General features: G+C 42.6%; 1 long non-coding RNA gene across 1 annotated transcript in view; it reads left to right on the top strand.

The window, feature by feature from the left end:
- Positions 1–9,787, top strand: part of LOC130360992 (uncharacterized) — a 40,163-nt gene extending 30,376 nt beyond the window's left edge. Inside the window, exon 5 of the long non-coding RNA XR_008890872.1 lies at positions 9,586–9,787. This is a non-coding gene — a long non-coding RNA (uncharacterized LOC130360992). The remainder of the gene's footprint in view (positions 1–9,585) is intronic.
- Positions 9,788–13,118: the final 3,331 nt, after the last annotated feature.

Here is a 13,118-nt window from a genome sequence, read left to right as displayed (position 1 = left end):
ATTTGCGCTATGTTTATTTTTGTTTTGACTTGTAATTATGCAAACTTTTCAATAAAAATTACAGTAAACAGAACAGTATATGTGAGATAGGGGGATATATGGAGCAGTATATGTGAGATAGGGGGACATACAATGCAGTATATGTGAGATTGGGGGACATACGGAGAAGTATATGTGAGATAGGGGTCATACAGAGCAGTGTATGTGAGATATGGGGTCATACAGAAAATAATATATGAGAGAGGGTCATGGGGAGCAATGTGTGGAGGGGGGAGGGTCTTTTAGTCCAGTCTGGGGTCTGTTCACCAAAGGTCATCAACAATACAGAATATCTGATTGGTGAGACCTGACCCCTTGGCCCAGCACCGATAATGAGAAGAGAGGTTCCTTGTCCCCCAAATGAATGGAGCAGTTGCACACGATCACCTGCATCTCAATTTGTTCTCTATGGGACTTATAAACATTGCTCATCGCTGCACTCACATCTATGGAGACCCCAAAGAGAATGAATGGAGTAACATGGGATCATGTGTTGTTGCTCCAATCACCCAGGGGTTCCAGTGGTCGAATCCCACCTATTAGATTTTTACACTGTCCCCTAGGTATGCTGTAGACATGGTAATGGGGCAGCAGCAAGCACAGCATTAGTGAAGCAGGATGGCAGTGTAAAGGATGGGGGTTGTGTTACTATAGAGTTTTGGGTAGACTGCAGAAGGGGCCACAGATGTCTTGGAATAGTCTTCAGTTATCAGGAGACATCATCAGATTTGCCTGGGCTGGATGGCGAAGAGAACATATACAATCAGAGAAGACACCCCCTGTGATCACTGAATTTAATAGTCCTGTATGATGTGACTGCTTCTGATCAGGTGAGAGCTGCTCTATTATGGCCACAATACAGGAGTGTTTTAGGGTCTGATTTATTTTAATGGTTAAAGCACAACTGTCGCATAAAAATAAGTCAATAACCATCAGCACAGCCTGCGAGCTGATCACTGGTATACTGCAGCCGATGAGCTGATCACTGGTATACTGCAGCCTACGAGTTGATCACTAGTATACTGCGGCCTACAAGCTGATCACTGGTATACTGCGGCCTATGAGCAGATCACTGATATACTGCAGCCTACGAGCTGATCACTGGTATACTGCATCCTACAAGCTGATCACTGATATACTGCAGCCTACGAGCTGATCACTGGTACACTGCAGCCTAGGAGCTGATCACTGGTATACTGCGGCCTATGAGCAGATCACTGATATACTGCAGTCTACGAGCTGATCACTGGTATACTGCAGCCTATGAGCTGATCACTGGTATACTGCAGCCTAGGAGCTGATCATGGTATACTGCAGCCTACGAGCTGATCACTGGTATACTGAAGCCTAGGAGCTGATCACTGGTATACTGCGGCCTATGAGCTGATCATTGGTATACTGCAGCCTACGAGTTGATCACTGGTATACTGCGGCCTACGAGCTGATCACTGGTATACTGCGGCCTACAAGTTGATCACTGGTATACTGCGGCCTATGAGCTGATCACTGGTATACTGCAGCCTACGAGTTGATCACTGGTATACTGCGGCCTACGAGCTGATCACTGGTATACTTCGGCCTACAAGTTCATCACTGGTCATTCTTACAACATAGAAAACAGGGAGTGCCAAAACAAATGTATGGCTGTAGTATACCAGGCTTCTGACTGGTTGCTATGGGCAATTCCACCACTGATCCTCTGCACATGTTTTCATAAATCTCCCCCTATATAGCTTAGATTTGGACCCTATAATGCATTTGTGTTATGGCCTTCAGCTGAGATGCAGCACAATTAAACATGGTGATCTTTGGTCATTTGACCCATGGGCCCAGGGCCACACAGTCTAAAACCAGCCCTGCATAAAAAGTACCATGTGTATCCTTGTTCTAACAGCTGTTTAACAGTGCTAGCAGTTTGAAAAGTGAATTACTGCTGACAGATTCTCTTTATTTTGACTCCAAATATCAATATCACTCCAATATCTGATTATCTTAATAATATAATAATAATATTATAATTTTCTTCTGATAAAAGCATATAAATGTAGTAGGGTTACACTTGAGATTTTCTAGTACCTTTAAAGGGGTACTCCGATGGAAATGTTATTTTATTTTTTAAATCATTTGGTGCCAGAAAGATAAACAGATATGTAAATTACTTCTATTTAAAAATCTTAATCCTTCCAGTATTTATCAGCTGCTGTGTGCTCCACAGGAATTTGTATTTCTTTCTGGAGTTCTTCTGAGTCTGACCACAGAGCTCTCTGCTGACACCTCTGTCCATATCAGGAACTTTCCAGAGCAGGAGAAGTTTGCTATGGGGATTGGCTTGTACTCTGGACAGTTCCTGACATGGAACCTCTCCTGCTCTGGAAAGTTCCTGATATGGACAGAGGTGTCAGCACAGAGCTCTGTGGTCAGACTGAAAAGAATTCCAGAAAGAAAAGTAGATTTAGAGCTCTATATCCCTCAATAAAAGGAGGTCCAACACTAAGCAAACTATGTCATAAAATGAATCAGCAGAAAATTCTAGACCTATTTCAATGAAAAAAAAAAAATTTATATGTATGTTTTAGCCTGACAGTTAATACCATTAACCCCTTCACCATCCTCAATCACCAGGAATAATAAATAGATCATAGTCTCTAACCTACCCTAGAACTACAGGGTTAATAAATATGAAGAATAGATATTACCCACTCTAGACCACTAAATATATTAAATGCCTTCAATTGGTGGTGGACTGGTCCTTAAGGCAGTGTGGCAGTGCTCAATGTCCTGTGTTTAGAGGGACCTATGGTCTTTTGTTTCAGCTGTCACTAAAATATTGGTGCAGGGCATGCAAAAAACTAAAAGAATAGGGGTACTCCACTGGAAAACATTTTTTTTTAAATCAATTGGTGCCAGAAAGTTAAACAGATTTGTAAATTACTTCTATTAAAAAATCTTAATCTTTCCAATAGTTATTAGCTTCTGAAGTTTTCTGTCTAATTGCTCAATGATGATGTCACGTCCCGGGAGCTGTGCATGATGGGAAAATATCCCCATAGGAGCTGCACAGTTTCTGGGACGTGAGTCATCAGAAAGCAGTTAGACAGAAAACAGCAACTCAACTTCAGAAGCTAATAACTATTGGAAAGATTAAGATTTTTTAATAGAAGTAATTTACAAATCTGTTTAACTTTCCGAAGCCAGTTGATATATATATATATATATATATATATATATATATATGTATATATATATATATATATATATATATATATATATATATATATATATAAAAGTTTTGGCCTGGAATACCCCTTTAAATGCAATGTATCCCAACCAAGTGGATCATGTGTATAGTGGTTGGTAAGGGGACCATGATCTTTAATAATCAGATAACTCATTCTGACTCTAGTATCACTTAAACCATGTTATATAGGAACTTAGGATGCAGCATCGGTAAAGTGACAATAGGAGGGTTGAGGAATTTTGCCATCCAGTTGTGGGTACCAATGAATTTGGCAATTAACCTTAAAATCCAATATTTTTCTTTATGCAGTAAAAATTCTGCACACACCTCTTCTAGCAAACACAGAAGACAGTCTGCCATTATTGAATTCCATGGACCAGCTATGACTTCCACATTTCAACATAACAGAGTGGTGTCACTAAACATACAAGTGTAAAAGCCCATCATTTACAAAGCAATTCACACTGGTTTTTGGGATAAACTGCACCAAATAGTCACTCACAAATCATGAAATTTGCCTAACTTAGGCAAACAGTTTCTGCCAAATTTAAAAGAGATGAATAAAAGAAGAAATGGTTTACGAGTGGAGAGCCAGATAACGGGTATACATTTTTAGACAGGAATAGATTTCATTTTCAAACTTTTACAGTCCTAAAATCACCAAACTTATTAGAAGTTGAGCACCTTTTAACACATTTTTGGCACAAATCACTCCAGCTTTGTCCTTTTTTAGACTGGTGTAAGGTAGTCCAGCCTGAAGTTATGTGGGCCACAGAGCACACAACATTAAAGGGGTATTCCGCTGCTCAGCATTTGGAACAAGCCGTTCCCAACGCTGGAACCAGCGCCGGGAGCTCGTGATGTCATAACCCCGCTCCCTCATTATGTCACACTCCGCCTCCTCAATGCAAGTCTATGGGAGGGGGCGTGACATCCGTCACGCCCCCTCCCATAGGCTTGCATTGAGGGGGCGGGGTGTGATGGCATGAGGGGGCGGGGCTATGACATCACAAGCTCCCGGCGCCGACTCCAGTGTTAGGAACGGTTTGTTACAAACGATGAGCAGCGGGGTACCCCTTTACCTATTAGTCATGTTTCTATTCACACTATGATGACAGATGGCATGTTATAAATGAGTTACTGGTCATGATTTTCCCTTTGTCATCCATGCATTGCTTGGCATTACCTTCCTTTCCATAAATTCTTCTAATAGGTATGTTTACAGCAAGAGCACTGCATTTGATTTCCATTTCCCCTTTCCATTATAAATCTGATTTAATGAGAAGACCAGCTACTGGCCACTACCAAAACGTAAAGGGGTACTCCCATGGAAAACTTTTTATTTTTAAATCAACTGGCGCCAGAAAGTTAAACAGATTTGTAAATTACTTCTATTAAAAAAATCTTAATCCTTCCAGTACTTTTTAGTGGCTGTATACTACAGAGGAAATGCTTTTCTTTTTGGATTTCTATTATGTCACGAGCACAGTGCTCTCTGCTGACCTCTGCTGTCCATTTTAGGAACTGTCCAGAGCAGCCTATGTTTGCTATGGGGATTTTCTCCTGCTCTGGGCAGTTCATAAAATGGACAGCAGAGAGCACTGTGCTCGTGACATAATAGAAATCCAAAAAGAACAGCATTTCCACTGTAGTATACAGCCCCTAAAAAGTACTGGAAGGATTAAGAATTTTTAATAGAAGTAATTTACAAATCTGTTTAACTTTCTGGCACCAGTTGATTTAAAAACAAAAGTTTTCCACGGGAATACCCCTTTAACTATAGAGGGGAAATTTTTTTTTTTTTTTCTTGCAGCACAATGTAATAAGTCACCAAGAAATGTAATGAGATAATTTTCAAGTAGCATTTTCTTGGATCTCAACCTTTGCGATAAATGAGATATTCGCTGTGTAAAAAAAAAAAAAAAAATGCTTTGACATGTATACAGTACATTTTAGCTTTTGTAATTTTTTTCCTAGGCACAGGAATATATTACTTTCTACCTTCAAATGTAATTCATGTTTGAAGTGTTACATTTTCTGTACATGTGCATTTCTAAGATGATATATTGAACCGCATAATAACTCTCATCCTTTTTTAATCTTTGCAACTCTCTAGCCAATAATTTCCATCACAAAAGATCTAGAAGTGCCCATTACTAAGGAAAAAAATATATACCCTCTCTGTTCTGGATGCAGTTAGAAAGACCAAGCAGGAGATGGCACTGCTGCCTTCAGAATGGAATTTTCTGCTTGTCGCTTGACGTCTATAGCTATTCTTGCATTTCATATAATCTGGAATCAAATTCTTTTAATTGATTATCATAAATTAATCTGCTCAGATCTGATTGAATGGAATTTGGCGAGGCTTAGAGCGGCATGGTCTTTACACCACTAAGAATGCATGAACAGTTTATCACGGATTTACATGCTGTGTACTGTGTTATGACATGCAGTTGAAGCTTATTGTATCTTCACATGCATCAGTAATTTAATATCTGGCCACAGAAAAGATGTTTAGAATGTGGAAAGGAATAATCCAAAACCGAAAATCAGACTTTGCTATTATTACCAACAGTAAATGCATTATTATGTGTCATGTCTATGGATCCAGCCACCTGATTTACCTGATCCATCAAATGTCACAACAGAAGGGGAAAGGATTTGCTGATTATTTGTATAGATAAGAATGTGTTCACACTTCTTTTTGGGGTAGTAGTTTGCAGAGATAGGCGTGGCACAATTGCTCATGTTTTACTGCAAAGTGTTACAGTTTAATGGCACGTACAGGTGAACTGCATAGAAACCATAGGCTAAAGGCAAACTGCATAGAAACCATAGGCTAAAGGCAAACTGCATAGAAACCATAAGCTTTGCTTGTACTTGCTGTAAAACTGGGATTTTACCATGCAGTTCTTGACTGCCCAGCACCTACTGCCCCCAAGATCGCAACATGTGAACACATTCTTAAAGAGTACCTCTCATGATCTTTTATAATCCTCCCAGTTCACTGCCCCCATCATGTTAAACCACCCCCTGCCTTTATTTTTTATCATTTTTTAGTTTTCTACCTTGATATTGCTCTGTATTTTCTGCTTAGTCTCAGCCAGATTCACAGACTGGGAAGGGATGTTACCCAGCAGGCGTGACATCATCTGAAGCCATACAGGGGAGAACTTCCTCCCTTACTCAAAAGGATAGGCGATAAGATGTTAGATCGCGGGGATCCCGCTGCTGGGGACCTACACAATCTCTCCTGCAGCACCCCCATTTTTCAGCTGCACAGAGCGAGGATCGCACCTGTGGCTGATGACGGACGGTGCAGGGGACGGAGTATCGTGATGTCACGCCCCCCCTCATGACATCACACCCCACCCCCTCAATGCAAGTCTATGGGAGGGGGCGTGATGTCACAAGGGAGCAGAGCCGTGACATCACAATATTCTGTCCCCTGCACCGGCCCGTCATCAGCCACAGAGCGATCCTCACTCTGTGCAGCTGAAAAACGAGGGTGCTGCAGGAGAGATCGCATGGGTCCCCACCGGCGGGATCCCCGCCATCTAACATCTTATCCCCTATCCTTTTGATAGGGGACAAGATGTTTAGCGCCGGAGTACCCCTTTAATTTCTGCAACAAGTCAGAGCGAGTGGCGAGTTAGGGAGTGAAGCTCATAGACAGCTTGCCACAAAGGGAATGGTGAGGGTCTGGCTCTGCTCCTGTGCTTCATTAAGGGAAATCTGTCAGCTTTATGTCATGCTCAATGTCAAGGAAGCAATGCTAAGCTGCAGCGTGCTTGTCTCATCCCTCCCCAGAGCTGCTTCTCTGAAACGCCTCCTTGACACTTGAGCTTTGAGCATTATACAGAGATGACTTATTTCTCTTAAAACTAAAAGACGGTGACAGTGTAGTGCCACTTACTTTTCTAGTCCTGCAAGATACAAACATTATTGTAATCAGTCCTATAATATTTAAAGGAAAACTGTCACCCTGATCACCCACACTAAACCCAATACACTGGGTTTTAGCATGGGTGACCAGGAGTCCAAAGAGGGGTCACTTAATAAATTCGGTCCAGTTTTTCATGTTACATGGCCTTCAGACGTTCCGTTGCTGAATTCATTGCACACAAGTCTTTTATCAGTACAGTGGTCCCTCAACATACGATGGTAATTCGTTCCAAACGACCCATCGTTTGTCGAATCCATCGTATGTTGAGGGATCCGTGCAATGTAAAGTATAGGAAGCTGTACTCACCTGTCCCCGCCACTCCGGACCAGGTCCTCACCGCTCCCGATGCTGTCCATGGGGCTCCCGATGCTGTCCCGCTGCTCTGGTGTCTTCTTCGCGATCCTCCGGCTTCTTCCGCATCTTCTGCAGGGTCCGGGCCTCACTTTCTGGTGACGTTATTACGCTGCTGCACTGGCACGGTGTGCGTAGTGACGTTATAACGACGCCGGAAAGCGAGGCCCGGACCCTGGTGAAGATGCAGAAGACACCGGAGGATTGCCAAGTGGACCCGTAGCAGCGGGAATAGGTAGGCGAACCTGCCCGGGATGCTTAAACTGCTATCCGACAGCAGCTTAAGCATTTTGCGCTGTCGGATAGCAGTTAATACGATGGCCCCGACATATAAAAGTATCGTATGTCGATGCTGACATCGACATGCGATGGCCTCTGAGAGGACATCGTATGTCGATTTTATCATATATCTGGGCCATCGCAGGTCGGGGGGTTACTGTATTCTACATAAACGGCAACAGAGGTGCAGCACTGATAGCCTGGGTCCTTTACCAACCAGTTCAGTCTTTTGTTTGTTATTCAGTCCTTGTCAAGTAAAGAGTGGGAGACATGAAAAGACCATAAAAACATTTTGTTATAACACAGCATGTTCTGTGCCAGTTTATTGTACAATATCTAGCATAATCAAACCAATAGGTCCATATCACCTTGACACACAGATCAGCCTGTATCAGTCATTTAGTCATCAGCTATTGGTGTGTCTCCCAGGAACGTTTGTTCTTAGTTTCACACCATTCATTGGAAACATTCATTTTTGCCTCTGAGAAGCAATGCCTCCACCCAGTCCATCATAATGTAAGATACGATTTCCAGAAGTGCTTAAATACAGATGGTGTAGGGTAGAGCCATGTCTGTAAAACTGTCTTACTGCCTGAACCTCCTGCCTGTATTTTACTATATCTCCGCCTTTTTCTTGGGTACTGTTCAGGCTCTTCTGTGTACGACTTGGACCACTGACTATGCTTATTTGCCAGACCCACTGGTGCCAAACATTATTACCATCTGGTCCGCCACTACCGACACTAGGGTACATAGACTCTGCTCTTGGGTGTGGCCTAAAGCAAAACTGATTAGGTAGAACAGTCGGTTGACACCCATTGCCTTTTACAGTTGCTTTTGCACAGAAAGAAATGCATACCTACAGTGGCTTGCAAAGGCTTTAGGTAAAAGATGAATAACAACCATTCTATTTCATGTTCCCTGAGGGTTAACTACAAATAAGGAATCTATTAGGATGCAGGATGGCAAGGATTGATTAAGTCAATTTTCTGCATCTGTTGATTCAAATATTGATGTCCATCTGTCTAGATGGAGTAATCTTCAATTAAATCTAACAGGCAGTGTTATAAGTGTTATGTTACTGGTGCTTTATGTTAGGTTTACATATTGACTGCAGTCTATATCAATTAAGACCCTTCAAGGCTCGCTTGTTGCTCAAACAGCCTAATATCATGGGGAACATTAAAGATTTATATTAGAGACTTTTTACACATAAATATTGTACATGTATACAAAGGCTATAAACTGCTATCTAATCTATTTATCTAGCTATCTATCTTGTCTATTTATTCTATTCTACCTAATTATATGTTTTATTTGACAACACTAACAAAATTAAACTCTGCTACAATGTAGTGAATGCACTGCACAGTAGTGTTTAATGTGTCCCCTTAATATAACGCAACACGCAGCCATTAGTGTCTAAACCTTGGCAACAAAAGTGAGTACAAATTCGTCCCGAAGTGTCAATGACCCCCACCCCTTCAACCTCTGCAGCAATGCTGGCAGCACTCTGGCAGTCTATTTCCCAAAGATAACTTCTGGATATGATTCTGTGCATGTTCACTCAACTTCTTTGGTTGACCATGGCGAGGCCTGTTCTGAGAGGAACCTGTCTGGGGAAACCGCTGTATGGTCTTGTCCACCATGCTGCCGCTCAGTTTCAAGGTTTGGGCAATCTTCTTTTAGCCTGTCCTCTTTAAGTGGAGCAACATTTCTTTTTTTTTTTCAGATCTTCAGAAAATTCTTTGACATGAGATGCCATGTTGAACTTCCAGTCTCCCAATCACACTTGAAACCCTGTACCACTAACAAGCCACATGATATCGGGGAGGAAAAATTGCTAATTGGTCTTAATTTAGACATTTCCACTTACACTTAGTGTAATTTCATCAGTGTTGTCACATGAAAAGTTATAATCAATAAAAATGTGAAAGGTATACTGACTTATGTGAGATACTGTCTATATACACACACTCAAGGACACTTATCTTTTATGAAAAAGCAGCATATTCTAAGCAGCCTTCTAACCTGCAGGTCTTCCTCTCATATGGCTCTGTGCTCTCTTCACTGACCCTCCTTCTCTGTTCCGACTGAAGAGGAAGCAGTCTGGGGCCATAGGGAGGAGGGTAAGGGGGACTGGGGGCCCTGCAGACAGTGTGTGTGTGTCACAGTTTGGTGATAAGCAGTTTGTAAAGTCTGCAGCATTGGCCCCATTTTGTGTGTAACTGCACTGTATAAAGCTGGGATCACCACTATATGGGCACTGTTAAGGGGATTTAGTCTACAGTAGTGTACAGTAGATTATATTTAACACCTGAGTCTAGCATTGTTTTAAATATCATATCTGCTTTCTTGGGAGGGAGACTCCATTCCCCCCTCCCCTCTGATCCCCACCATGGGGTCTTCTCTCTTCCTGGCCCCTTATCTGTTTGATTATATGATGGGACCGGAGTGCATGACTTCAAAAAAGCCTTTGACTTCAAAGGAGATGTAAACAAACAGCCCGACCCCCCAATAAAATGCAATACACAAAACAATGTCTGAATGACCTCTCACCCATGTCTTGGATAAGACATTACACAGATACAATTATAATACACATATAGGATTTTAATAATCACGCCTTGGGCCTGACAGATGGTATTAATTAAGTACTGCAGTAGTAATACATGAAGTACCGTATTTATCGGGGTATATCACGCACCGGCCTATAACACGCACCCTCATTTTACCAAGGATATTTGGGTAAAAAAAGTTTTTTACCCAAATATCCATGGTAAAATGAGGGTGCGTGTGTGCGCGTGTATACCCCGATACACCCCCAGGAAAGGCAGGGGGAGAGAGGCCATCGTTGCCCGCTTCTCTCCCCCTGCCTTTCCTGGGGTCTAGAGCCCTGCTGCCGGCCCTTCTCTCCCCCTGGCTATCGGCCGACAGCCAGGGGGAGAGAAGGGGCAGCGGCGCCCATTGCTGGCGCCGCTGCCCCGTTGCCTCCCCCCATCCCCAGTGGCATAATTACCTGTTGCCGGGGTCGGGTCCGTGCTGCTGCAGGCCTCCGGCGTGTGTCCCCTGCGTCGTTGCTATGGGCTGCACGGCGCGGCGCATGACGTCAGTGCGCCGCGCCGTGCATAGCAACGACGCAGGGGACGCATACCGGAGGCCTGCAGCCTTTCCTGGGGGTGTATCGGCGTATAACACGCACATAGACTTTAGGCTAAAAAATTTTGCCTAAAAAGTGCGTGTTATACGCCAATAAATATGGTAATATCTTTCTGGTGTGGAGGTGATATTTTATGTTTTAAACCCCAACCCTTAAGAAAACCCTGTGTGCACCCTGGTGAGTGGTGATGCATACATTGTATATATCTCTACTTGCATACATTCATTGGCCCGGGATGGAAGGGGGCCATTAATGGGCTTTCTGTGCTGGAGCCATGAGTAGTTTACTCTTAAAAAGCACCACAATAGTGGAGCTTCATTTTAGGTTTTCAGAAAACAGATGGCCAAAGGGCCGTAATCTATTTTAGACCTCAGCCAGTATGTAAAAATATCTCTGAGAAAAAGACCATCTGGGAATAGAATTCTAGACACCTGGATTTTCTTTTTGATAAAAATACACATTTGTATTTAAGCATGTGGCTAGCTGATTGATTTTTGAAGCTGTGCAATGCCACACTGGGATTGCTATTATAATAAGATTTAGGGCTCTTCAAATGATCGATTTTGTATTTTTCGCTTTGCAGGTAAATTTAGATTTGATTTTTCTGCATAAAAGCCAATATAAACCTGAACAGCGGGGATGAACAGGGAATAAAGGGAAACAATTCAGCATTAAAACAATGTCACTTTGTAAATGAGTAAAATTAGGATAGTAATGCATGTGAAACATTTACTGCTCTATTCTTTCCAATTACGATTATTCGTTTAAGTAAAACTTGTCTTAGGTTGTTGTTAGAACAAATGCATCATTTGATTATCTTAGTTCTTTATCATACTTTCTTTGAATGTTAATGATAACTTTCACCGCCTTCAAATAAGACATACAGGATTACAGATTTGCTAATTTGTTGTATTGTTTTTATTCATCTTGCCACCTCACTTAACTTTTCTCAGATTTTTCTCTAATTGAAGAGAAATATGTTAGGCTTTAGATCTGTTAACCCTTAAGTGCAGAGTGCCATTCATGTGCAGCTTCTGCATTGTAACAAAAACTTAAAGGGGTATTCCGCCCCTAGACATCTTATCCTCTATCCAAAGGATAGGGGATAAGATGTCAGATCGTCGGTGTCCCGCTGCTGGGGATCCCCGGGATCGCCGCTGCGGCACCGCGCTATCGTTACTGCACAGAGCGAGTTTGCTCTGTGCGTAATGACGGGCGATACAGGGGTTGGAGCATCGTTATGTCACGGCTCCGCCCCTCGTGACGTCACGGCCCGCCCTTCGATACAAGTCTATGGGAGGGGGCGTGGTGGTCATCACGCCCCCTGCCATAGACTTGCAATAAGGGGGCGGGCCGTGGTGTCACGAGGGGCGGAGCCATGATGTCTCGCTGCTCTGTCCTCTGTATCACCCATCATTACGCACAGAGCAAACTCGCTCTGTGCAGTAATGATAGTGCGGTGCCGCAGCGGCGATCCCGGGGGTCCCCAGCAGCGGGACCCTGGTGATCTGACATCTTATGATGTCTAGGGGCAGAGTACCCTTTTAAGCAACATCAGGAGCTGAGCTTGCTTCATAGATGGTGAGTGATAGCTGTTCTCAGCAGCTGGCACTCACCATCATTGACTGACATCAGCAATCACTCTAATGTCAGTCATTTTACACAAACATCCTATGATAAATAGTGACAATGTCATTTAAAATGCTAAATGACAGGTGCCTGATTGGTACCCCACAACACGTGCTGTGGCAGCTGGAGACCTCAGTACCTGCTATAGTAATTCTGCCAATACAGTCTGCCTCAGGCAGCAAAGCACCAATCTAACTGATCAATATTATACAATAGCATAGCATTGATCAGTTTAAACAATCTTAAGAATGCTTATAAAAGTTCCCTAGTGGGACCTTATGTGTAAAAAAACAAAAAAATATTTTTTTAACCCCTTAAGGACCAAGCCCATTATGACCTTAAGGACCAGAGCATTTTTTGCACATCTGACCACTGTCACTTTAAGCATTAATAACTCTGGAATGACTATACTTATGTATTTGATTTCAAGATTGTTTTTTTTCGTGACATATTCTTTAACTTTCGTCGATACTTGC

This window comes from Hyla sarda, chromosome 1 (genome assembly GCF_029499605.1).
Source record: "Hyla sarda isolate aHylSar1 chromosome 1, aHylSar1.hap1, whole genome shotgun sequence".
In the NCBI taxonomy this organism is placed as follows: Eukaryota; Metazoa; Chordata; class Amphibia; order Anura; family Hylidae; genus Hyla; species Hyla sarda.
Note: the sequence above shows the minus strand (reverse complement) of the source record. Positions and strands in the feature narration are given on the sequence as shown.